Source organism: Narcine bancroftii, chromosome 11, assembly GCF_036971445.1.
Source record: "Narcine bancroftii isolate sNarBan1 chromosome 11, sNarBan1.hap1, whole genome shotgun sequence".
NCBI classification, from domain to species: Eukaryota; Metazoa; Chordata; class Chondrichthyes; order Torpediniformes; family Narcinidae; genus Narcine; species Narcine bancroftii.
This window is the reverse complement of record NC_091479.1, coordinates 40,330,972-40,354,697: the sequence shown is the minus strand read 5'-3', so window position 1 is coordinate 40,354,697 and position 23,726 is coordinate 40,330,972. Positions and strand designations below refer to the sequence as shown.

The window sequence follows — 23,726 nt, the reverse complement described above, 5'->3', positions numbered from 1 at the left end:
TCTTTGATCACTCTCCTCAGACTGAGGCCAGTTCTGCAGCCGTTCACTTTGTTTACAACCCTCCCTCCATGGGAGCACGTCCCGGGGAGATGAAGCACTCTGAACCCCACCACGGGTTTAGCAGAAGCCCTCCACATTCCCAGAAGCTCAGCAACACCGTGATCTTCCATGATGCAAGCGAGACCTCGTCGCATGAGGGAGCAGGTGGTGCGGAGAGAGCCCCACGCTTCACCACTCAACTCTGCTGGGTCCGCCGCAGCAGAAACACTTTCTAGCACCTTCATCCAGGTCCACTGGGGGAAAGAATCCTATCCCGGTTGGGGGGGTGTGGGGGTGTATGCAAGGGTGGAAGGGATCTTGTAACCCGGGGGGGGGGGGGTGGGTGGAGGAGCGGTCGTGTCTCTCAGTGGACAGATCCCATTCCAGGTGGAGGGGGAGCTCTGTCCTATTTCTGTTGAAAGGTCTACTTTCCATCCCCTCGCAACTTCTCTTCTCCCTCAGACACCTCACACTCTCCCCTGCCCCGATTCCTCTACCACACTCTCATCCACCACCCAACACCACCCCCATGGTTTTCCCCAGTGCCTTCCGTCCCCTCGCACCCCATCTCCCCAGCTCAACCCTATGTCCCCTACCTCTGATCCAATCTCCCTTGACATTAGCCTGTGGTGCAACCCCATTCCTTGGTTCTCCCCTCCACTCCTACAGACCCCATCCCTGTATTCCCTCACATGCCATTGTTCTCCCCTCCCCAGTCCCCTCCAGCTGCCTCATAAAGTGCCCTGCACACAGGATGGGGAGAGGGGATTAAATGCAGCCTCCATTCTCTCCGCGCACACTGGGTGAAGGATGGTGCCAGAGGAGGCTCTGTCCCAGTCGGGGAGCCTGTAACAGGCTCTTTATCTCACCCATGGGTGCAGTGTGCATTTAAACACAACCCTGTTGATCAGAGGGTCCCTGGGATGAGACTGCGTCCTACTCCGACATGGGGGCCAGAATCCCCTTCCAGGAGAGGCATCTTTCTCTTGTTGCTGTGCCATGACACGACTCAGCTATGGCTGCCCCATGCAGTGACATCATCACCCCCTCTGTGTCATCATCTCCCCCCTCTGTGACACCTCCCCTCTCTGTGACACCACTAGTGTAATGGGCAGGGACATCCAACCATTTAAATCCTCCTCAATTTCCCCAAGCAAGGGGAGAATAATTCAGCTGGTCTAAATTACTCGTTGTTATCTATTCTAACTCCTAGATATTTGATCCCATTTTGCCGCCACATTTGTTGACTATTTTCTTGACATTGGCTCGAATCCCCCTTCCTAAGTGACATGATTTTGCACATATCCCAAAAGAACTTATACCCAGAGATCTCCCCATAGTCCTCCAGGGTGGAGCACAACTTGGGCAATGAGTGTGTCGGGTCTGTCAGATATATCAGAACAACTTCTGCAAATAAATTGATTTCATGCTCTTCCTGGCCTGTTCTGAAACCTTTAATGCCTGAATCCTGGCAAATGGCCTCAGCTAATCGCTCCATGGCCAGGACAAACTCACTCACTGGGGGAGTGGGGGGGAGTCAGACCTTGATTGGCATGCCTGTTGGCTACCTCTGTCCCTCTCATCTCGACATCAGTGGCTCAGGTTGGGGGAGTCTGCGCTGCCTCCTGCAGTGCACAGCAGCGCTGCTGGACCACCTTTATCTCCTTATTTTCCTGGGCCCTCTCCAAATCTTTCCTTTCTATGATCTCACATTGGTTTCTCAGGAGAAACACTGGCAGCCAAAAGGCACCCTCTGATTCCCCTTAGATTTTGGGAACCCCGACTTCTTGAAGTGGGACCACACGTGGTGACCTATTTTCTCAAGATGTGGATCCAGGAGCTTGGACCAGTCTACCAGTTTGCCGTGGTCCGCCAGCATGCTTGCCAAGCTCCCCAACCCTGCACTCTCGTCAGTCCACCCGCAGATCTTGTTCTCCCTGCTGCACTCGATTTCCTGCCCCGATTCCAAGCATCTCCACTGCAGCTGTGTTCAGTCGGAACTCGAAGGACCCTGCTCACTGCATCAATTATTATGTGTGTGAAACTGATTCGAGGGTTCCCAAGGGTGGCGAATTTGAACACAGTTTGACACATGTAGTGAAGTCGCATGAGGAGTAAAAGACACACACAGACACAAACTCGCCGGATTAATTGATACACTTGCAACCACTCGTGGATAGAAGACTTGACAATCAACTTGTCACATACGATACCTTGAACAGGTCATTCATTCACTCATTGATCTTGGATGCCTGTGGGTGGTAGGGGATATGCAGGTGGCCCCAAATACTTGGCATCACCACCCATTGCTGGTTGGACGTTACCCGATAGGGCATTCCACATATGGAGCACGCTAAAATGGTGCTTGGTTGGCCCGCTGGCAGGACATCCGAGTATGTGCTGACCATCGTGAGAACATATCACTTTTTATTTTGACAGGGGAGAGGCCTGATATGTTCAATTTATCAGACTTGGCCAGCTCCCTAACCCCAGCGAATGTGGCCCTTGGTTTTAATTGCTGACAAATAGGGCATTTGGCCATCACAGTTCTTGCAACATTATGAGACCCCCAGATCCTCTGTCCATCATAGTGCCCCCATATGCCCACATTTATGATGCACCAATGCTGCCAAGGCTCCGGGGTCACTCTGCTTGGGGAAAATGGTGGCAGAGCATATTTGAGCAGCTCAGTCCACAGTGGCATCGCGTCAGCTTCAGTAGTTTTCCTGGAGGTGTGACCATCGACGTGGTGGACCCTGACTATTCTTTTGTTGTTCCATCTCTCAGAAGATCTGCCAGTGCTGTTGTCCTCAGAGCAGGCAGCCATGGATCTGCCTCCCTGTCTCCTGCCGCCAACCCATCCACACTGACGTTTTGTTTGGCACAGCCCAGAAATCCTGTGGCACTAATTGGAAAAGAGGCTCCTGGGCCCGCCTGGTTGTCCCTTTTCGTATCAGTGCCACAGCTGCCAGCTTGGACAGTTGGCTCTCCCCTCCACCACACCCTCTTGTGTCAGTACTTTATCTGTGGTGGGCTGGAGCGCTCCCACCTTACACCGCTGTTTTTCGCACCTCCACCAGCCAGAGCCGTCAGTAAACCAAGCTTTTTCCTGCTGTCCAGCATCGAGGGTGTTGAACGGTTTGCCCCAGACCATGGTGCCAAGCTCTTCTCAGGGTCATTCAGGTGCGAGGCTGTCACTTTCGGGCAGGACATGATCTGTTCTTGCAAGTGGCTCAATCCTTCGGACCTGGCCTCTGTGCGGTCTGCGATGTACCATTTCTTTGGTCCGCTGTGAGTGGCATCCGCAGATTTAACCCATCACATGTTGGGGAGGTGTGGCTGGAGTGTAACTGTCTCTGCTTCCATCTGGTTCTCTGTGGTGAGCAGGCGAGCATCTGACACTCAGATGGGGAGTCGCGGGATGCAGCTTCCAGGAGGGAATTGAACCAGAAGCTGTGTGGGACTCGGTGGCCTTGCCTCTTTTGCTCAAGGCTCCACTAGGCAATTGTCTTCATGGCAGAGACAAGTCATTCGAAGGGTCTTCCAGTTTTGAGGGGTTGGTGGGTGCTTGTGGTCAGTGGCAGTGGTGTTCAACAGCGTGTTTTGCCATTTAAGAAGCCATTTGTTGTTCAGGTCATCAATGAAGCGGAGAGTTTTTTTTTCTGGGCAACATTGTACAGTAGATGGAGGGGCAGGGAGAGATGGGGAATATGTTGGCACCAGTAACCCAAAAGACCCACAAAACCTTGTGCCTCAACTTGTTGGTGGGCACCGCAATGAGGATTTTGCTTTGAGCAACCATTGATATTTCTCTGCTGCCTGGATGCTCAGGAAAAGGACTGTTGGACTAGGACCCTGGACCTTTTCCAGGTGGTGCCGCCCTGGTGCCAGTGTCTGGGGTGTTGCTGTTGGTGTCCAAGACATCCTAAAGTGGGCCAGAGGTTGTGGTACATGGAGATACCAATGACATAGGGAGGAAAAGGGAAGAGTTCCTGAAAAGTGGGTCCAGGGCGTTTGGTGAGAGCTGAAAATAAATAGCACGAAGGGAGTTATGTTGGGATGACTGTCTGGGCCATGCGACAGTGAGAGCAGGAACAGAATGAGATGGAGGATGAAGGCGTGGCCTGAAGGTGCAGGTTAAGAGCTCCTTGAGGGCATCCTATTTGCCTTGCTCGGGAGGCTGATGTCAGAAGTCGATGAGCCTTGCTGCCATGTCCTGATGAGCAAGAACATCATGGAGGAGTAATGGATGTCATCAGCGGTGATCTCTTGGAGGTGGAACTGGTCCTTGGCCTGTTTGAACCCCATGTGTGGCTGCGACATCCAGAACATTGACAGCTTCAACCAAACCATCTGAGGAGCCGCCTGGACCGTGATCTTCACATCCAACTGAAGGGCTGGGTCCTGCTGAGGTCACCACTGTAGCAGACACTTCTGTTGAAGAGAGAAGTGAAACGGGGTAGGATATTGGGGATGGGGGTGGGGGGTGGTTTCTTTATTCTTTCTTTTATAGATGCTACACATTAGATGAGCATTATTATTAATTGTGTGAATTTGTTGTGGTTTTAAGTTTATAAATATTTTTTAAAAATGATCCGCAGGACCACGAGTGGCAGATAGGATCATGGGGACTCTGTCCCCCCAACCCACCCACCCCAAATATCATTGGGATAAACCGGGTTCATTGTCAATGTCGTCGAGGATCCCTTCCACCTGCCCACAGCATTTGGCAGCTCTTCTCGTCGGGAAAGAGGTCGAGGAATATCGGAGCCAGTAGCACCAGGCCCAGAAACTGATTCTTCCTGCGAGCAGTGAGAATGGAGAATGATGGATGACCGGCTCAGACAAAGACTCCATGACTCTGCTATTGATTCAACTGAATTTATTTCTTTTTTGGGAGGGACTGCACGTGTATCATTTGTCTCTCTGTGCGTAGTTCCCGTTGTGTGTTTGCAGAGGTTTCCATCATGAATACAGTTTCCTCAGGTTAAATTTGAACGGGTACAGAGGAGCTTTCCTGGATTGGAGAATGTATCTCATGAAACAAAGTTGACTGAGTTCGGGCTTTTCTCTTTTTCAGCCCAAAATTAACTTTATTCTAAAATTATTGACCAAGAGGACAACTGTTCCACGTCTTTTCTCATCCTCGTGTTGCATGCCTATATTCCCTTCACTGCTCATGTTCTCTGTTTAACATCATTCAAGCACTTTGACACCTTGTGGTTACTCCCTGCACTCTGTGGTTGAAGGGGTTCCCCTTAGTCTCCGCCCCTCAAGACCCGGGGGATGAGAGTCCTTCCCCACAGCGCCCTCGTGTTGGCTGCACCAAGCCTCAGTACATCTCTCAGCAACCTGGAATAGGCCGGTGGGCAGCGTTCCCTCACCCACATCTCCATGTGCTAAAAGACCAGCAGGTTAACGTCGAACAGTTATGCCCTTCGGACCTCGATGTTGCGCTGACCTATCAATTCCAAGCAAAATAAAAACTAGACCCTTCCTCCTTCATAACCCTCCATTCTTGCAATGGAGGGAGTGCAGAGGCATTCACCAGGCTGATACCTGGAATGGCAGGAATGACTTATGAGGAAAGATTGCGCAAATTGGGATTGTACTCGCTGGAGTTTAGAAGATTGAGAGGGAATCTCATAGAGACATATAAAATTCTGGCAGTACTGGACAGAATGGATGCAGATGGGATGTTTCCAAGGATGGGAAAATCCAGAACCCGGGGGCATGGTTTGAGGATAATAGGCAAACCATTTAGGACGGAGATGAGGAGGAATTTCTTTACCCAGAGAGTGGTGAATCTGTAGAATTCATTGCCACAGAGGGCAGTAGAGGCAGGTTCATTAAATATGTTTAAGAGGGAATTAGATATATTTCTTCAGTATAAGGGTATTAAAGGTTATGGAGAGAAGGTAGGGATGGGGTACTGAACTTTAAGATCAGCCATGATCTCGTTGAATGGCAGAGCAGGCTCAAAGGGTCGAATGACCTACTCCTGCTCCTATCTTCTATGTTTCCTTCATTCATGTGTCCAAGAAGCCCTTAAATGCCGCTAATATTTCAGCCTTCATCACCACTCCTGGCAAGGCATTCCTGGCACCCACAACTCTGTGTAAAAACAAGTACCCCTTATATTGCCCCTAAACCTTCCTCCCTTTGCTTTGGGCTTCTAGTGTTTGCTTCTCTTATCTGGGTTTCACGCAGACCAAAGGGGATCTTTCACTGAGATTCTGGTCTTCCAGCAGTTCTGGATGTCTGTCTCTGGATGCTCTGCTCAGGGGACCACCCCACAGTAGCTCATCAAGTCCTAGTCGCTGTGTCAGCAGGAATTCCATGCTGACCACTGCCTGATGGCCCTGTGGTCAATAGTGTTTGTCTATGCAACCATTCCCATGAAGTTGATGGGGCAAAGTCCTGCTGACTAGGACATTGTGTGGCATCAGGGCCAGACCAATCTTTCGCAACACCTGAGCCAGGTAGAACCTCAGCACATAGTGGCTTTTGGTGCCCTTGCACTTTGTTTCGAAGCACAGCCATACACAATAGCCATGCTGGTTAGGGTTATTCCCCCATTGATTGACGATGTACATGGTCCTCCAGACTCTATCCATTTTGGACCCCCACATGAATAGGAAATGTATTTTGGGAATTGACAGGGTGGAGGTGTGGGGATGGGCCACACCTGCCTCACGTGCAGCAGTACCAAGAGCTCCTTGCACCTGATGACCGGGTTCTACCTGATTGACCGAGTTGGGCATCTCTGTGGTTCTCCCTGTCTCCTGGAACTGGGGGTCTCCTTACAGGTCCCTATCTCCTTGAGTTGGTACTTTGTTCTCCACCATCACCACAAGACAACCAAGACCCCTGGATGGAGGGCAGAGGCGCAGAGAGATCAGTGAGAATACGGGTAGTTTCAACAGGGTGGGGTCCATCCTGATGCCTGATAACAGGAGGAAACCAATGGGGAAGGAGGATGCAGGGCATTCGATAGCAGGTGGGGCAGGGTGTAGACATGGCAGCTGACTGGAATTGTCAGGGGGATACTGAAACCTGGGAGAGGAGGGGAAGGAGGGTGCAATTGAGTTCTGACGAGAGAGTGCTGAGGGAGAGGCAACATGGGTGGAACCTCAAGGAAAGGGACCCCTGAATTTTTTGCAGGGATGGGCTCTGTAAATAGACTCCCAGATATCTAGCAAAGAGCATCTTTGTCCCCCTGCCATCAGGAAGGAGATATGGAGGAATAAAAGCAGAGAAGCCAGGGAGGGAAATAGCTTCTTCCCACAGACCGTGAGATTGACAAGGCAACATGAGCTGGATGGGAGCTAAGAATGAAAAGGTGGAGAGGAATATGGACTGATTACAACAGCACAGCCAGCAGGAGAGTGGGGCCGAAGGGCCTGTTTCTGTGTTGTCTATCTGGACCAGCCTTTTGAGTTCAAGCTTTAAAAGACCAAACCATTTTTAAATTTAATATCAACGGTATAGAATGAATCAAGAGACAAGATGTCTGTCCAGCGGCAAGCGTCGAAGGCACTTCCTGAAACGGAGGCTCTGAAATTACAGGGAGGTTCTGGCCGGTATGAGGTCCGGCTTCCTCTGGAAGGAGGAGAGGAGGCAGGGATAATGTGGGGGAAGGGAGGGGGAGGGGAGGGGGTAGCGATGCCTTCCTCCATTCACCTCCCATTTCCTCTACACCGTACCCCTCCTCATTCCCATGCCCATTCCCCTCCCCCATCACCGCCCCATTTCCCGTGCCCTGCTCGCCTCCCCCGCTCCCCTCCCCAACCTTACCCTAACCCCTAACAAACTCTATCCTTAACGTTAACACTACCGATACCCTTAAATACTACACCATGTCCCCAACCCTAACTCTTATTTCTACTCTGTCCCCTAACCCTATCCCTACGGTGTCCCCTAAACCCAACCCTAATCCTACCCACCTTCCCCAAACCCCAACTCACACCCCACCTCTACCTCCTACTCCTACCCCCTTCCCCTAAACATATCACAAGCCCACTGCCCTGAACTCTAAACCTAACCCTAAACCTCGACCTAACCCGAGCCCACATCTCCTAACCCTAAACCTAACTGTACCTCTACCCGTCCTTGACCCTTATCTTAATTCTACCCACCTTCCCCAACCCTAACCTAAACCCTACCCCTATCCTCTACACCTACCCCCTTCCCCTAATCCTACCCCATACCTGCACCCCCTACCACTACCCCATTACCTACCCCTACCCTCTCACTACCTCCTTTCTCCTACCCCCTTCCCCTATCCCTCCTTCCCCTAAGTTAGGGGTAGGAAGGGGAGGGGAAGGGAAGGAGGGGAAGGGGAGGAGGGGAAGGTTAGGAGGCGAAGGGGAGGGGCAAAGGAGAGGGGAAGGGGAGGTGAAGGGAGGAGGGCTGAGTTTAGGGCATAGGTGTGAGGGTAGGTGAAGGGGAAGGTGAGTGGGAGGGGGTTGGAATGGAGGAGAGGTAGGGGAGAAATGGGTGGGGGAAGTGGGTGAAGGGATATGGAAGAAGTGGGGAATGGAGTTGGCAGGGCCAGAGGGAGAAGGGGAGGGGTTCAGGCCATCAGGATGTTGTCCGTCCTCTGTTCAGCTGGGCTGCAATGTTCTTCTGGACTCGTGTCTTGTCTCTGAGATCGCTCCTTCTCCTGGGAAGAGAAATACGAGTGATAGAGATGCTGTCTCCGAGGCCTGATCACGATGACTTTGGAGGGCCCCAACTCGTCCCCCATCATCCCCCTCCCTACCCCTGCACACTAGGGCCTTTCTCTTCCTCTGCTTTACCTGAGGAAGTGTGTTATGGAGAAAACCACAATCTATATCTGCAGAGCTCAGAGTACCGTGTCTCCATCAGGCAACACCCTGGTTCACCACGACATGGCAGCAAGATGCTGGACAAATCATGGATGGATCAGTCAAGTCCCTTCAGCTGACCCATCTGAACGTACCCCACAACAATATTACTCTTCCCTCCCTCTCACCAGTACCTTCTGCTTTTCTTTTATTTCTGTCCCGAAATTAAAATCTTTTTCATGCCTTTTTTGGACCAGCCTCCATTACTACCCCTGGCAATGCATTCCAGCCACCCACTACATTCTGTGTCAACAAAATATCCCCCTCACATCTTGTCTAAAGTTCCCTCATCTCATCTTATTTAGACGTCCACTGGTATTCTCGCCCCAGGAATGCACACAATATTCCAAGTGTGGTTTGACTAGAATTTTATACATCTGCAACGTTACCTCTCAGTTCTTGAACTCAATCCCTGACTCCTGAAGGCCAGCACACAATACACCATCTTAAAATCCCTCTCAATTTGCACAGCAACCTTGAGCGATTTATGGAGCAGGATCTAAATATATCTCTGTCCTGCACACTGTTCATCATCCTGCCATTAACCAAGTGCTCTGCCCTCACGTTCTTGTAATCTGCATTCAATAAAGATATTGGTCTATATGAAGCTAATTTTAATGGGTCTCCAACCTTCTTTAGAAAAACTGTTATTCGTGCCCTTGAAAATGACTCTGGAAATAAACCTGTACCAGTTGCTTGTTTAAGTACATCTCTATTTACAGGATTGAACTCCATCTGCCACTTCTCTGCAAACTGGATGACCTATGACAACCTTCTACACTGTCTACAACATCTCTACCTCTGTGTCATCCCCTGACGTACCCACCCTTCCACTCCCATCATCATTCATAAAAATCACAAAGAGCAGGGGTCCCAGAGCAGATCCATTTGGAGCACCACTAGTCATTGTTCCATCTACCTCTACCCTCTGTTTACTGCAGACAAGCCAATTCTGAATCCACACAGCCAAGGCTCCATGGATCCCATGCCTCCCGACGTTCTGAATGAGGCCACCGTGACGTCCTCGTCAAGCACCTTACTAAAATCCACGTGCATCACATACAAACCTTGACCTTCATCTATTTCCTTTGACACCTTCTCGAAATACTCAATTTGACTCGTGATTCAGGACCTGCTCCTCACAAAACTATCCATGAGTGTGCCCAGCATGTTTGGGCATTGCCCTGGACCCAGCATCTGCAGACTTCCTGGCCAGTCCCTCCCTTATCCCTTCCCAGAGCTTCCGCATCCATTACAACATTAAGCATTGCTGCCCAGTACTGCCCAGTACAGACCTTTGTAAACGTTCTCCACAACCAACTAACCCTTACCCGTACCACACCCATAACTATGGGTGGATTAAATATCCAATTAACTTCTTTCTGAAGTAATGTATCATGAATTTGATGTTGATTCCAATTTTGAATAACTTTTCATAATTCTAGTTCAGCTCCTTTAAAGTTAGATCCATTATCAGAACATAATTTTTTTACTTGACCAGGTCTAGGAATAAAACGCCAAAGAACATTAATAAAAGAGTCTCTGTCAAGCAATGACGCTACTTCAATATGAATTGCTCTCATAGTCAAACAAGTGAAAATAACTCCATATCGTTTTTCAACACTTCGTCCTCACTTTACTTGCAAAGGACCAAAATAATCAACTTCCACGGATGTAAATGGGAATTCATCAGGTGAAACTCTGTCCTGTGGTAAATCTGCCATTTGTTGTTGTCCAGGTTTTCATTCTCTCTGTTTGTCACAAAGAGATGAAACCTCATGATTTCATTATTAATATATTTAAGCACTGATGTTCTATCAGTCCAAAACACAGGATCTGCTAACTCCATCTGTAATTCTCTTCTTAACATAGCGTCCATTTTGCTCGCCATAATAGCAGCAGTCAATTCCATTCAAGGTCTTGTGACTGACTTTAATGGAGCCACTCTGGCTTTTCCCATTACAGATCCACCATCTACTCGCACTTGGTTATTTCACAGGACTCAGTAACTGACAGGATCAAAACCACCTTCGCTTACATCAGAAAACTGGTGTAACTGAGCAAATGTGGCCACTCCAAAGTCTGTTGACATCAAAACTTCCAAGTATTTGAAGACGCTCAATCTAATTTTTCCAATCTTGTGCAATGGATTCTGGATTAGTTTCATCCCATCAAAATTTTCTTCTGCACAAAACTGGTATTTTCCCGAGCTGATCATTAGGCTGAATTCGGCCAATCGGGAGAAGAGGGTGTGCAGCTGAGACTTGTGTTGTGCCCAGTCTCTGCTGGCGACAAGAATGTCATCCAGATAAATGAACACGAAATTCAAATCCCTGCGCACTGTATCCATGAGGTGCTGGAAGGTCTGGGTGGTGTTCTTGAGCCTGAAAGGCATGCATAAAAATTCGAACAAGCTGAAGGGGGTGATGATGGCCGTTTTGGGGATGTCCTCGGGGTGCAATGGGATTTGATGATACACGCACACCAGATCGACCTTGGAGAATACTCTCACACCATGCAGACTGGCCATAAAGTCCTGAATGTGAGGGATGCGGTAACGGTCAGGTAATGTCGTGTCATTAAGCCGTTGATAATCTCCGCAGGGGCGCCAGCCATCGGAGGCTTTTGGGACCAGGTGGAACGGCGAGGCCCAAGGACTGTTGAAGCAACGAATGATCCCCAGTTCCTGCAGATGTGAGAACTCCTCTTTCGCTATCTGGATCTTATCTGGCGGGTTTAACAGTAATGTACGATAAACTGTATCAGACACTGTGAACTCGGTGTCACAGTTGGGAGAATATTTAACGGTGATATACAGTAGACTTTGGCAGATACTGTGACACCAAGTTTTCAGTGGTGAGAAGCTTTAACAGTAATGCATGATAAGCTGTGGTTGATACTGTGATACCAGGTACACAGTTGGAAGAAGTTTTTACGGTGATGTAATATTAACTGTGGCAGATAAAGTGACACCAGGTTCACATTGGGGAGAAGTTTATGGTGATGTACGGAAGACTGACGCAGATATGGTGACACCGCATTCACAACGAGGAGAAGGTATATCAGTGATGTACAATAAACTGTGGAATATACTGTGACTCCAAGTTTACAGCGGGGAGAAGGCTGAACTGTCATGTACGATAAATGGTGGCAAAAACAGTGAAAAATGGGTCAACGTGGGGAGAATGTTTAACGGTGATGTACAGTCGACTTTGGCAGATACTGTGACACTGTGTTCACAGTACTGAGAAGGTTTAACAGAGATGTATGGTAGAATAAGGGAGATTCTGTGACTCCAGGTTTACAGTAGTGAGAAGATTTAAAAATGATATACAATAAACTGTGGCAGATACTGTGAAACCTGGTTCACAGTGGGGAGGAGGTTAATTGTGATGTACAGGAGACTACGTAGATACGTTGATACTGGGCTCAGAGTGGGAAAAAAAAGCTTTATTGGTGTTGTATGGGAAACTGAGGCAGTTACTGTGACACCGGGTTCATAGTGGGGAAAATGTTTAACAGAGCTGTACGATAACCTTTGGCGAATAAAGTGACACCAGCTTCATATTGGGGAGAATTTTTAATGATGATGTACACTAAACTGTGGCAGATACAGTAACACCATGCTCACATTGAGGAGAAGGTTTACTGGTGATGTACGGTAGAGTGGCAGGCTCTGTAACACCGAGTTCACAGTAGTGAGAAGGTATAATAGTGATGTACGATAAACTGTGGCAGATACAGTAAAACTGGACTCACAATGGGGAGAAGGTTTAATGGTGATGTGTGGTAAACTTAGGCTGATACTTTAACACCAAGTTTACAGGGGGAGAAGGTTTAACGTTGATGAACGGTAGATTGAGGCAGAAGCTGAGAGACAGCATTCACAGTAATGTGAAGGTTTAACAGTGATTTACTATAAACTGTGTCAGATACTGTGACAAGATGGCGCAGAGGGTAGACGTGTGGTTCCACCCTTCCCCAGTTAGACTATCAAATGCTCGATTTTAAAAGTTGTAAAAGTGATTAAAAATACTGTTCATAGACTTTGGAATAGTGGTGGATCGAAATGGCTACAAATGTGAAAAAATCGAAAACTCAGTTCCAGAAAGAATTACCTTACAAAAGTGTTGAAGAATTGTGGCCGAGTTCAAATTGAGCAACGGAGTAGTCGACTAGTATCTCCAAGCCTCAGAGGACTCCTGCCCGGCTAAGTATTTAGTCGGCACCACTTGCGCTATCTCAAGATGACGACAGCTCAGCGATGAGTTCAGCGGTTTTGACTCGTGCACTCATGATCACAGGCGTGAGGGCGGGCCAGCTGAGTGAGGACAGGCCCGTGAGCCTGCAGCATTGCCTAGTGGTCAGGAAAGGTACAGTGTAACATCAGAAGACGCACCTGCGCAGTCGGTGGCGCTACCGGGCATGTGCAATGCGTCGAGGGTCCACTAATGCTTTGGAAAAGGTGTGAGCTGTGGGGGAGTCTGAGCGACGGTTAACTGACGAGGCCGGCACACTGTTATCGGGTGTCCAGACCAGCAGCAGCACCGGAAGAGGACCTATTGCTATGGAGGAAGAAGATGCTCAACTTCATTAGAGTTTGAAGAACTGGAGACTGAGGCAAAAGACGGTCGGCCTCAAAGGGAGGTGATGGATCCTGGACTGGATTCTGTGTTTCCAATTCTGGAAGGGATTGCTCAACTCATGGAAGATATGGCAAATATATCAATGCAGATGACTCATCAGATGACTCAAGGATTTTTTGGAAATGAAAACTAAAATGAACACTGTGTGTGAAGAAATAACTTTTATGAAGCAAGATATTAATGTAGTTAAGAGTGATGTTACGAGATGGACATGATCAGTGGACACTGTGCAAGAACATTTTTAAAAGATTGAGGAGGCTTTCTTGCATGCAAGAGTCAAGTGGAGCGTAATAGAGAAAAAATGGAAAAGTGGAAGATCCTTTTGTAGATTGGGGGATTTCAGAAGAAGGAATTATTGAAGAAGTTTGACTCATTAGAAAACGAAAGGCGTAGAAATAATGTTAAGATAGTAGGTCTTCCGGAAGATATGGAAGGTTCGGATCCGGTGAAGGTTTTGAAGAAATGGATCCCAGAAGTGTAGGGCAGGTAATTCATTCCGGATGGACTGGAATTAGATCGACCAAACAGAGTGTTAAGGAAGAAACCGTTTCCAGGCCAATTACCACAAGCAGTTTTGATTCGCTGTTTTAAATATCAAGACAGAGAGATGATCCTCCGATTGGTGGTGCAGAAAACACGGCAAAATCAGGCTCCACTGATGGTTCAAAATAATAGGGTTTTTTTTAAATGCAGATCTGAGTCAAGAAATTATCAGAAGAGACCGAGAATATAATTCAGCCGAAGAAGTATTGTGGCGAAAGGGATATAAATTTGCTTTTCGTTATGCGGCAGTATTGAAAGATTTTTATGGGAATTTTCAATCTCAGTTTTTTGAAAATGACCAAGATGCTTTAATATTTGCTAATTCATTGCCAGATGTTCGAGGAAATGGGTGATCGTCACCATTGTCACCGAAGGGAAGGGTCAATGGGAATGGAAATGGGAAGATTGGAAAATATGGAAAGAATGGAAAAAAGTTGAATTGACGCAAAGTCTTCTCGATATTGAAGATCCGGAACAATCATTGGGACTGGAATCACTGGGTTGAATGTTTTTGTTTCAGGACTTTGTGAAAGTCTGACTGGGGGTGGGTGACACTGACTCCTTTAGTCACCTGCCACTTGTGGACTTTACCACACCCAGATTTTTAGGGGGTTACTACTCTTGAGTAGCTTGTTTAGGGATTGATTTTTCTCTTTTTTTTGGAATTTTTAAAATAGGTGGGATTCGAATACAGCGAGACTTAGAAGGGGAGAATTATTTTATAGTAGGATTCACATTTGTGAGAAGGTTTAACAGTGATATACTATGAACTGTGTCAGATACTGTGACACCAGGTTCACAGGGGGAGAAGGTATGTTGTAGGGTATGTTGAGGTAGATAACTTGACACCAGGAGTAAAGTGGGGATCAGGTTTAACGGTGATGTACTGTAGACTGAGGCAGATACTGTGACACCAGGTTCACATGGGAATAAGGTTTAATGGTGATGTACGGTATGTTGATGTAGATCATGTGATACCAGGTGCACAATGGGGATAATGTTTAACGGTGATGTATGGTAGACTGAGGCAGATACAGTGACACCAGGTTCACATGGGGATGAGGTTTAATGGTGATATACGGTATGTTGAGGTAGATAATGTGACACCAGGTGCACAGTGGGGATAAGGTTCAACGATGATGTCCGGTAGACTGAGACAGTTACTGTGACGTTGGGTTCACAGCAGTGAAAAGGTTTAACAGTAATGTACGATAAACTGTGTCAGATACAGTGACACCAGGTTCACAGTGGGGAGAAGGTTTAACAGTAATGTACGATAAACTGTGTCAGATACAGTGACACCCATTCACAGATGTGTAAATGTTAATCGATGATGTATGGTAGACTGACAATGGTTTCAGAACATTAAAACGGTTTAACAGTCATGTACAATAAACTGTATGAGATACTGCGACACCAGGTTCAGAGTGGGGAGACGTTTTAACGGTAAAGTACAGTAGACGTTGGGATATAATGTGACGCTGAGTTCAGGGCAGTAAGAAGGCTTAATGGTGATGTGCTTTAAACTGAGGCGGATACTTTAACACCAGGTTCACAGGAGGAAAAGGCTTAATGTTTATGAACGGTAGACTGAGGCAGAAAATGTGAGATGGATTCCACAGTAGTAAGAAGGTTTAACAGTGATTTACTATAAACTGTGTCAGATACTGTGACATCATGTTCACATTGGGGAGAACGTTTAACAGTGATGTACGGTAAATTGAGATGGATACCGTGACATCGGGTGCACAGTGGGGAGGAGGTTTATCAGTATATACGATAGACTGAGATCAATACTGCGACTCCAAGTACACAGTAGTGAGAAGGTTTAATGGTGATGTACAGTAGACTGAGGCAGATACTGTGACACCAGGTTCATGTTGGGGAGGAGGTTTAACGGTGATATACTGTAAATTGAGATATATACCGTGGCACCAGGTTCACAGTGGGGAGAAGGTTTAACGGTGATGGACGGTAGACTGAGGCAGATTCTATTACACCAGGTTCACAACGGGGGAGAAGGTTTAACGGTGATATACTGTAAATTGAGATATATACCGTGACACCAGGTTCACAGTGGGGAGAGGGTTTAACGGTGATGGACGGTACACTGAGGCAGATTCTATTACACAAGGTTCACAGGGGGGAGAAAGTTTAATGTTGATGTACGATAGACTGAGGCAGAAACTTTGAGACAGGATTCACATTCGTGAGAAGGTTTAACATTGATGTACGATTAACAGTGTCAGATACTTTGACATCAGGTTCATATTGGGGAGAAGGTTTAACGGTGATGTACAGTAGAGGGAGTCAGATGCTGTGACACCAGGCTCATTGAATTGTTCATTTATCTTAATTACAACATCTAATTTATATGCTCCATTTTTTTGTGGCAACTTCCAAACATTCCATAAACTTCTATTCCAATCAGATTTTGTTCATTTAAATAGGTCACCACTAAAAGCCTAAATCGTTTGGTCTCTTAAGTACGCTGCACAAAATTAAATTCTTTACCTGGGTTTGGTTCAACGGCACTTCAGTCTTCTTCATTATTTTTTCAGCCCCTCATTTTGTGCTTTCTGCTTTGCCCAGCCGATACGCCAAATGGGCATCCAACTCTGTCTTCTCAGCTTCACCCAACATTTCCTCTGTAAACTTGAGAAAACCAAGAAGACTAAAGTTAAAATTTTCACATTGGCATTTTCAAACACAAAAATGACGCTGTGAGTTGCAATTTCACATCAAAATCCCACTTGCTAAACTTTCAAGCAACTGAATCGCATCCAACAGCTGGAAAATTGCAAGAGAACTGCTTGGTTAAAGCAAAGACTCCACCCAGTCACCCCATTAAAGGCCTCCAAGTTAACAACAGATAGCAACCTGAAAGTTAAATACAAACATCTGTATCAGGAATATTAACGGGCTTTTAAAAAAAAAAAATCACTTCCACTATTGAAAGAAAACTCCTCAGGGAACATCAGGCTCTTGTTGAACAATTCCTGTTGTATTGCTCAAAATGGTTTGAATCTTGATTTCAAGCAGAGTCATTTGGTGAGATTGTTGGTCCAGAACAAACCCTGCCCACACACTCCCTTAAATACCTGCAAAGACTTGGTTCAGCTCTGCTCCATGCTAAAGCTATCAAGCTTTTCTGAAGAGATAACAGACTTCAGATGCTGGTACATTGAGTCACAAAAACACTAATGCTTCCCTGAACAACACAACAAGAACCTTCCCGAGTGGTAAATATCAACAAGACATAATATCATTTAACTGTTGTGTTTGTGTCGTTGGAGAATTCCCTTTCCATTCAATCAGAATTAGAGTTTTGGCTGCCGTATTTGAGAAAAGATGTGCTGGTCTTGGAGAAGGTCAGAGATGATTTACTGGAATGATATCAGGAATGAAAGGGTTAGTGTATGAGGAACAATTGTCGACTCTTCGACTGAACTAGTTGGAGTACAGAAGGATAAGGGGGACCTCAGAGGCATTTCAAATGCTGGAAGGCCTGGACATAGTACATATGGCAAAGATGTTTCCCATGGTAGGGGATTCTAGAACAAGGGACATAATTTCAGGATAAAAGGGTGTCAATTTAAAACAAATGTGGAAAAATTGATTTTGTCAATGGGTCGTGAAACCCACGTGAGGTCATTGGGTGTATTTAAGGCAGAGATTGACAGGTATTTTATACGTCAAGGAATTAAGGGTAATGGGGAGAGAGCTGGGCAGTGGGGCTGAGTGGAAGAATGGTGGAACAGACTCGAAGGTCTAACTTCTGCTCCTATATCTTGTGATCTATATCCTGCTGGAGACCTAGTGAATCCTCCTCTTGTATTCCATTCTTAGAAAACATTCTGCATCATGGTTTTATGTCACGTGAACCCATTTCCGATTGAATCCCATGTTACAAATAACCCAATGCAAATTCTGCATTGAGAGGACTGCAGCTTCCTCTTTTGAAAAATTGTTATGGAGCAGCTCAAATGAGATTTCTTGCTTCTTTTTTTGAAAGGGTTAAAATAGAATCAAATAAAATAGGAGAGGGAAAAGCAGAAGAATTTATGTACAAGTGGGAATCAAAATTAATGGTTGGTGATAAAGATACACAATTGTTGAAACATTTGATTAATATATGGAATAAAATAAATGATGAAATTGGTGTAAGTGGATGTACATCACCCAGAATGGCTTTGATTCAAAATCCTCGTATCTTCAGGATCATCAATTTCTGGATAGCTGGTTTCGTAAGGGGATTATAAATGTTGAAGATTGTTATGAAAGGGGTCAATTAATGTCATTTGAGCAACTAAGAAATAAATATCGTATAACTCATCGCAATCTTTTTTGCTATTTCCAACTAAGAGCATTTTTTTTTATTTTTTTATATTTTTTTATTTTTCACACCATAAATCACATTAACCATGATACACATATTTTGCTTTGCACACATATACAATGTCATTTTCTCCCCCCCCCCCTCCCTCCTCCCCTCCCACCCTCCCCACCTCCCCCCTCCTGTCCATTTAAGGTATAAAATCTAGGATACATTAAACAAGTCAGACAATGTTGTCATTGAATAAAAATACACCAGAAATTCCACTGAGTCCATTCTTTTCATTTCCTTTTCCTTCCGTTAACTTAGGTAGTGATTGTCCCCGGTAGGTTTTCGCTATTGTGTTTAATATAAGGCTCCCATATTTGTTCGAATATTTCAATATTATTTCTTAAACTATGTTATTTTTTTCTAATGGAATACATTTATTCATTTCTATATACCATTATTGTATTTTCAAATTATCTTCCAATTTCCAGGTTGACATAATACATTTTTTTGCTACGGCTAGAGCTATCTTAACAAATCTTTTTTGTGCATCCTCCAAATCAATTCCAAATTCTTTGTTTTTTATGTTACTTAGGACAAAGATCTCTGGATTCTTTGGTATATTGTTTTCTTTATTTTATTTAATATCTGATTTAGATCTTCCCAAAATTTTTCTACTTTTTCACATGTCCAGATTGCATGAATTGTTGTTCCCATTTCTTTTTTACATAGAAAACATCTATGAGATATTGTTGGGTCCCATTTATTTAACTTTTGAGGTGTAATGTATAGCCTGTGTTTCCAGTTATATTGTATCATACGTAACCTCGTATTTATTGTATTTCTCATCGTTCCAGAGCATAACTTCTACCATGTTTCCTTCTTTATCTTTATATTTAAATCCTGTTCCCATTTTTGTTTAGTTTTACCATTTGTTTTCTTGCAGTTTAATATACATATTTGTTATAAATCTTTTGATTATCATTGTATCTGTAATCACATATTCAAAGTTACTTCCCTCTGGCAAACTCAAACTGCTTCCTAATTTATTCTTCAAGTAGGATCTCAATTGGTAATATGCCAGTGCTGTATCTTGAGTTATATTGTATTTATCTTTCATTTGTTCAAAGGATAATAATCTATTTCCTGAAAAACAATTTTCTATTCTTTTAATCCCTTTTTTCTCCCATTCTCTAAAGGAAAGGTTATCTATTGTAAAAGGGAGTAACTTGTTTTGCGTCAATATTAGTTTTTGTAATTGATAATTTGTTTTATTTCTTTCTAAATGAATCTTCTTCCAAATATTGAGTAGATGATGTAATACTGGAGAACTTCTATGTTGTACCAATTTTTCATCCCATTTATATAATATGTGTTCAGGTGTCTTTTCCCCTATTTTATCTAATTCTAATCTAGTCCAATCTGGCTTTTCCCTTGTTTGATAAAAATCTGATAGGTATCTTAATTGTGCGGCTCTATAATAATTTTTAAAGTTTGGCAGTTGTAAGCCTCCTTGTTTATACCATTCTATTAATTTATCTAGTGCTATCCTCGGTTTCCCCCCTTTCCATAAAAATTTCCTTATTATTTTCTTTAACTCCTTGAAGAATTTCTCTGTCAGTTGTATTGGGAATGCCTGAAATAGGTATAATATCCTTGGAAAAATGTTCATTTTAATACAGTTTATCCTTCCTATTAGTGTTAATGGTAAATCTTTCCAATGCTCTAAATCATCCTGTAATTTTTTCATTAGTGGATAATAATTGAGTTTATATAGTTGGCCGAGATTTTTGTTTATTTGTACACCTAGGTATCTTATTGCTTGCATTTGCCACCTAAATGGTGATTCTTTCTTAAATTTTGAGAAATCCGCATCATTCATAGGCATTGCTTCACTTTTATTTACGTTGATCTTGTAACCCGACACTTCTCCATATTCCTTCAATTTCTTATATAATTCTTTTATTGATAGTTCTGGTTCTGTTAAGTATACTATAACATCATCCGCAAATAAACTGATTTTATATTCCTTGTCTTTTATTTTTATCCCTTTTATATTATTTTCTATTCTTATCAATTCTGCTAGTGGTTCTATAGCTAACGCAAACAATAAAGGTGATAGTGGGCATCCCTGTCGTGTTGACCTGCTTAAGTTAAATTGCTTTGATACATGTCCATTTACTGTCACTTTCGCTAATGGTCCCTTATATAATGCTTTAATCCAATTAATATACTTCTCGGGTAAACTGAATTTTTGCAATACTTTGAACAAATAATTCCATTCTACTCTGTCAAAGGCCTTCTCTGTGTCTAAAGCAACTGCTACTGTTGGTGCTTTATTCCCTTCTACTGCATGAATTAAGTTAATAAATTTACAAATATTGTCTGTTGTGCGTCTTTTTTTGATCAATCCAGTTTGGTCTAGATTTACCATTTTCGGTACATACTCTGCTAATCTATTTGCTAAAAATTTAGCTATTATCTTATAATCTGTGTTAAGTAAAGATATTGGTCTATATGACGCTGGTGTGAGTGGATCTTTCCCTTGCTTTAGTATTACTGTAATTATTGCTGTTTTACATGAATCTGGTAAGCTTTGCGTTTTATACTAAGAGCATATTTGAAGGATAAGTTGGGACCAACCATGTTGTACTGAAATAGAAATTCCTTATAAAGTGGAATTGTTAAAAAAAATTATTTGATGATGTCCTCTTTATTACAAGTAGGAACTTTTAAATGAGAAGTTCATAAGTTGAGACAAAAGTGGGAAATGGATCTGAATATTGTAATTGATTGGCAAATATGGGGAGATCCATATCAGGATCTCAATGCAAGACATAAATTAGTTCAGTATAATTGTTTTTACATCAGTCATGTAGCAGATGTCAGCCAGGATTTTAATGTGAAAGCTGCACTTGGAGTCAGGTGACTCAGGCTATTGGATTTGAAAACCTCCTCAGGAAGCTGATTTGGCAATAGAAACATAGAAACATAGAAGATAGGAGCAGGAGTAGGTCATTCGACCCTTTGAGCCTGCTCCGCCATTCAACAAGATCATGGCTGATCTTAAAGTTCAATACCCCGTCCCCGCCTTCTCTCCGTAACCTTTAATACACTTATACTGAAGAAATAGATCTAAGTCCCTCTTAAATATATTTAATGAACCTGCCTCTACTGCCCTCTGTGGCAATGAATTCCACAGATTCACCACCCTCTGGGTAAAGAAATTCCTCCTCATCTCGGTCCTAAATGGTTTGCCTATTATCCTCAAACCATGGCCCCGGGTTCTGGATTTTCCGATCCTTGGAAACATCCCATCTGCATCCATTCTGTCCAGTCCTGCCAGAATTTTATATGTCTCTATGAGATCCCCTCTCAATCTTCTAAACTCCAGCGAGTACAATCCCAATTTGCGCAATCTTTCCTCATAAGTCATTCCTGCCATTCCAGGTATCAGCCTGGTGAATCAACTCTGCACTCCCTCCATTGCAAGAATATCATTCCTTAGATAAGGTGACCAAAACTGCACACAATACTCCAGGTGTGGTCTCACCAAGGCCCTGTACAGCTGCAGTAAGGTATTCTTGTTCCTATACACAAACCCTCTTGAGATGAAGGCCACATAACATTTGCCTTTTTATCCTCCTGCTGTACTTGCATGCTCACCTTCAGAGACTGGTGTACAAGTACCCCTAGGTCTCTCTGCACTTCCCCATCTATTAATCTATTGCCATTCAAATAGTAATCTGCCCTCCGGTTTGTATTACCAAAATGGATCACCTCACATTTATCCACATTGTAGTGCATTTGCCATGTATCTGCCCAGTCCCCCAATTTATCCAAATCACACTGGAGCTTCCTGACTCCCACTTCCGTGCACACAACCCCTCCCAGCTTAGTGTCATCTGCAAATTTGGAGATATTACATCCAATCCCCTCATCCAGATCATTAATGTAAATTGTGAATAGCTGGGGTCCCAGTACAGATCCCTGTGGCACCCCACTGGTCACCGCCTGCCACTCAGAAAATGAGCCATTTATCCCAACTCTCTGTCTTCTACCTGCCAGCCAGTTCTCAATCCACATCAATACTTTGCCCCCAATCCCATGAGCCTTGATTTCGTAAGCCAGTCGTTTATGCGGGACTTTATCGAAGGCCTTTTGGAAGTCCAGGTACACCACATCCACTGGCTCTCCCCCATCTATTTTACCTGTCACCATCTCAAAGAATTCCAATAGATTTGTCAAGCACGATTTACCTTTTGTAAATCCATGTTGACTCTGTCCGATCCCTTCTCTGCTAGTCATATGCTCCGCTTTTACATCCTTAATAATGGATTCCATCATTTTGCCCACTACTGATGTAAGGCTCACCGGCCTATAATTCCCTGCTTTTTCTCTACCCCCCTTTTTAAATAGTGGGGTAACATTAGCTACCCTCCAATCCATGGGTACTGATCCTGAGTCTATCGAGTTCTGGAAAATAATTCTTAAAGCATCTGCTATCTGAATGGCCACTTCCTTGAGTACCCTACGATGTAGATTATCTGGTCCTTGGGATTTATCTGCCTTCAATCCCATCAATTTCCCCAAGACCATGTCCTTAGAGATACTGATTTCTTTCAGTTCCTCCCTTGCATTAGTCTCTATGTTTCCCAACATCCTTGGGAGGTTATTTGTATCCTCTCTTGTGAAAACAGAATGAAAGTAAGAATTTAATTGGTCTGCCATTTCCTTACACCCCATTATATATTCCCCTGATTCTGACTGCAAGGGACCTACTCTGGATTTCACCAATCTTTTCCTCTTGACATATTTATAAAAGCTTTTGCAGTCGATTTTTATATTTGCCGCAAGCTTACTTTCATAATTTATTTTTGCTCTCTTGATCACGTGATCCAGGGGAGTTGTATTAATTCACTTCAATGCAGCATTTTGGATCTATTGACCAAAGTTCCACACTGCAGCAGTGAGGAAGGAATTCACAACTAGTTTTTCTTCTACAGTTACTTCTTACACCAGTGAAATTGAATAGAATAAAATCAGAATTATCACATCAATGTTTTAGGTGTGGTGAAGATATCGCAACTTTCTTGCATTCAACTTATCTTTATCCTAATGCAAGATCTTTTTGGGGAGAATTACAAAATTTATGGAACAAGTTATAGGAGATGTTTTTCCACAGAATCTGACATTATTTTTATTAAGAAATATGGAAGGAACAAGGACCAAATTAAATCTATTAATATATCAATTGAAATTTGTTAAATTAACGTTAGCGGTGATGAGGACATGTATTGAACT

General features: G+C 44.2%; 1 long non-coding RNA gene across 1 annotated transcript in view; it reads right to left on the bottom strand.

Annotated features, from left to right (window-relative positions):
* Nucleotides 1-8,252: 8,252 nt before the first annotated feature.
* LOC138745287 (uncharacterized) overlaps nucleotides 8,253-23,726 on the bottom strand; it is a 40,110-nt gene continuing 24,636 nt past the window's right edge. The window contains exons 2-3 of the long non-coding RNA XR_011346139.1: nucleotides 16,613-16,753; nucleotides 8,253-8,704 (exon numbers count right to left, since the gene is read on the bottom strand). This is a non-coding gene — a long non-coding RNA (uncharacterized lncRNA). The remainder of the gene's footprint in view (nucleotides 8,705-16,612; nucleotides 16,754-23,726) is intronic.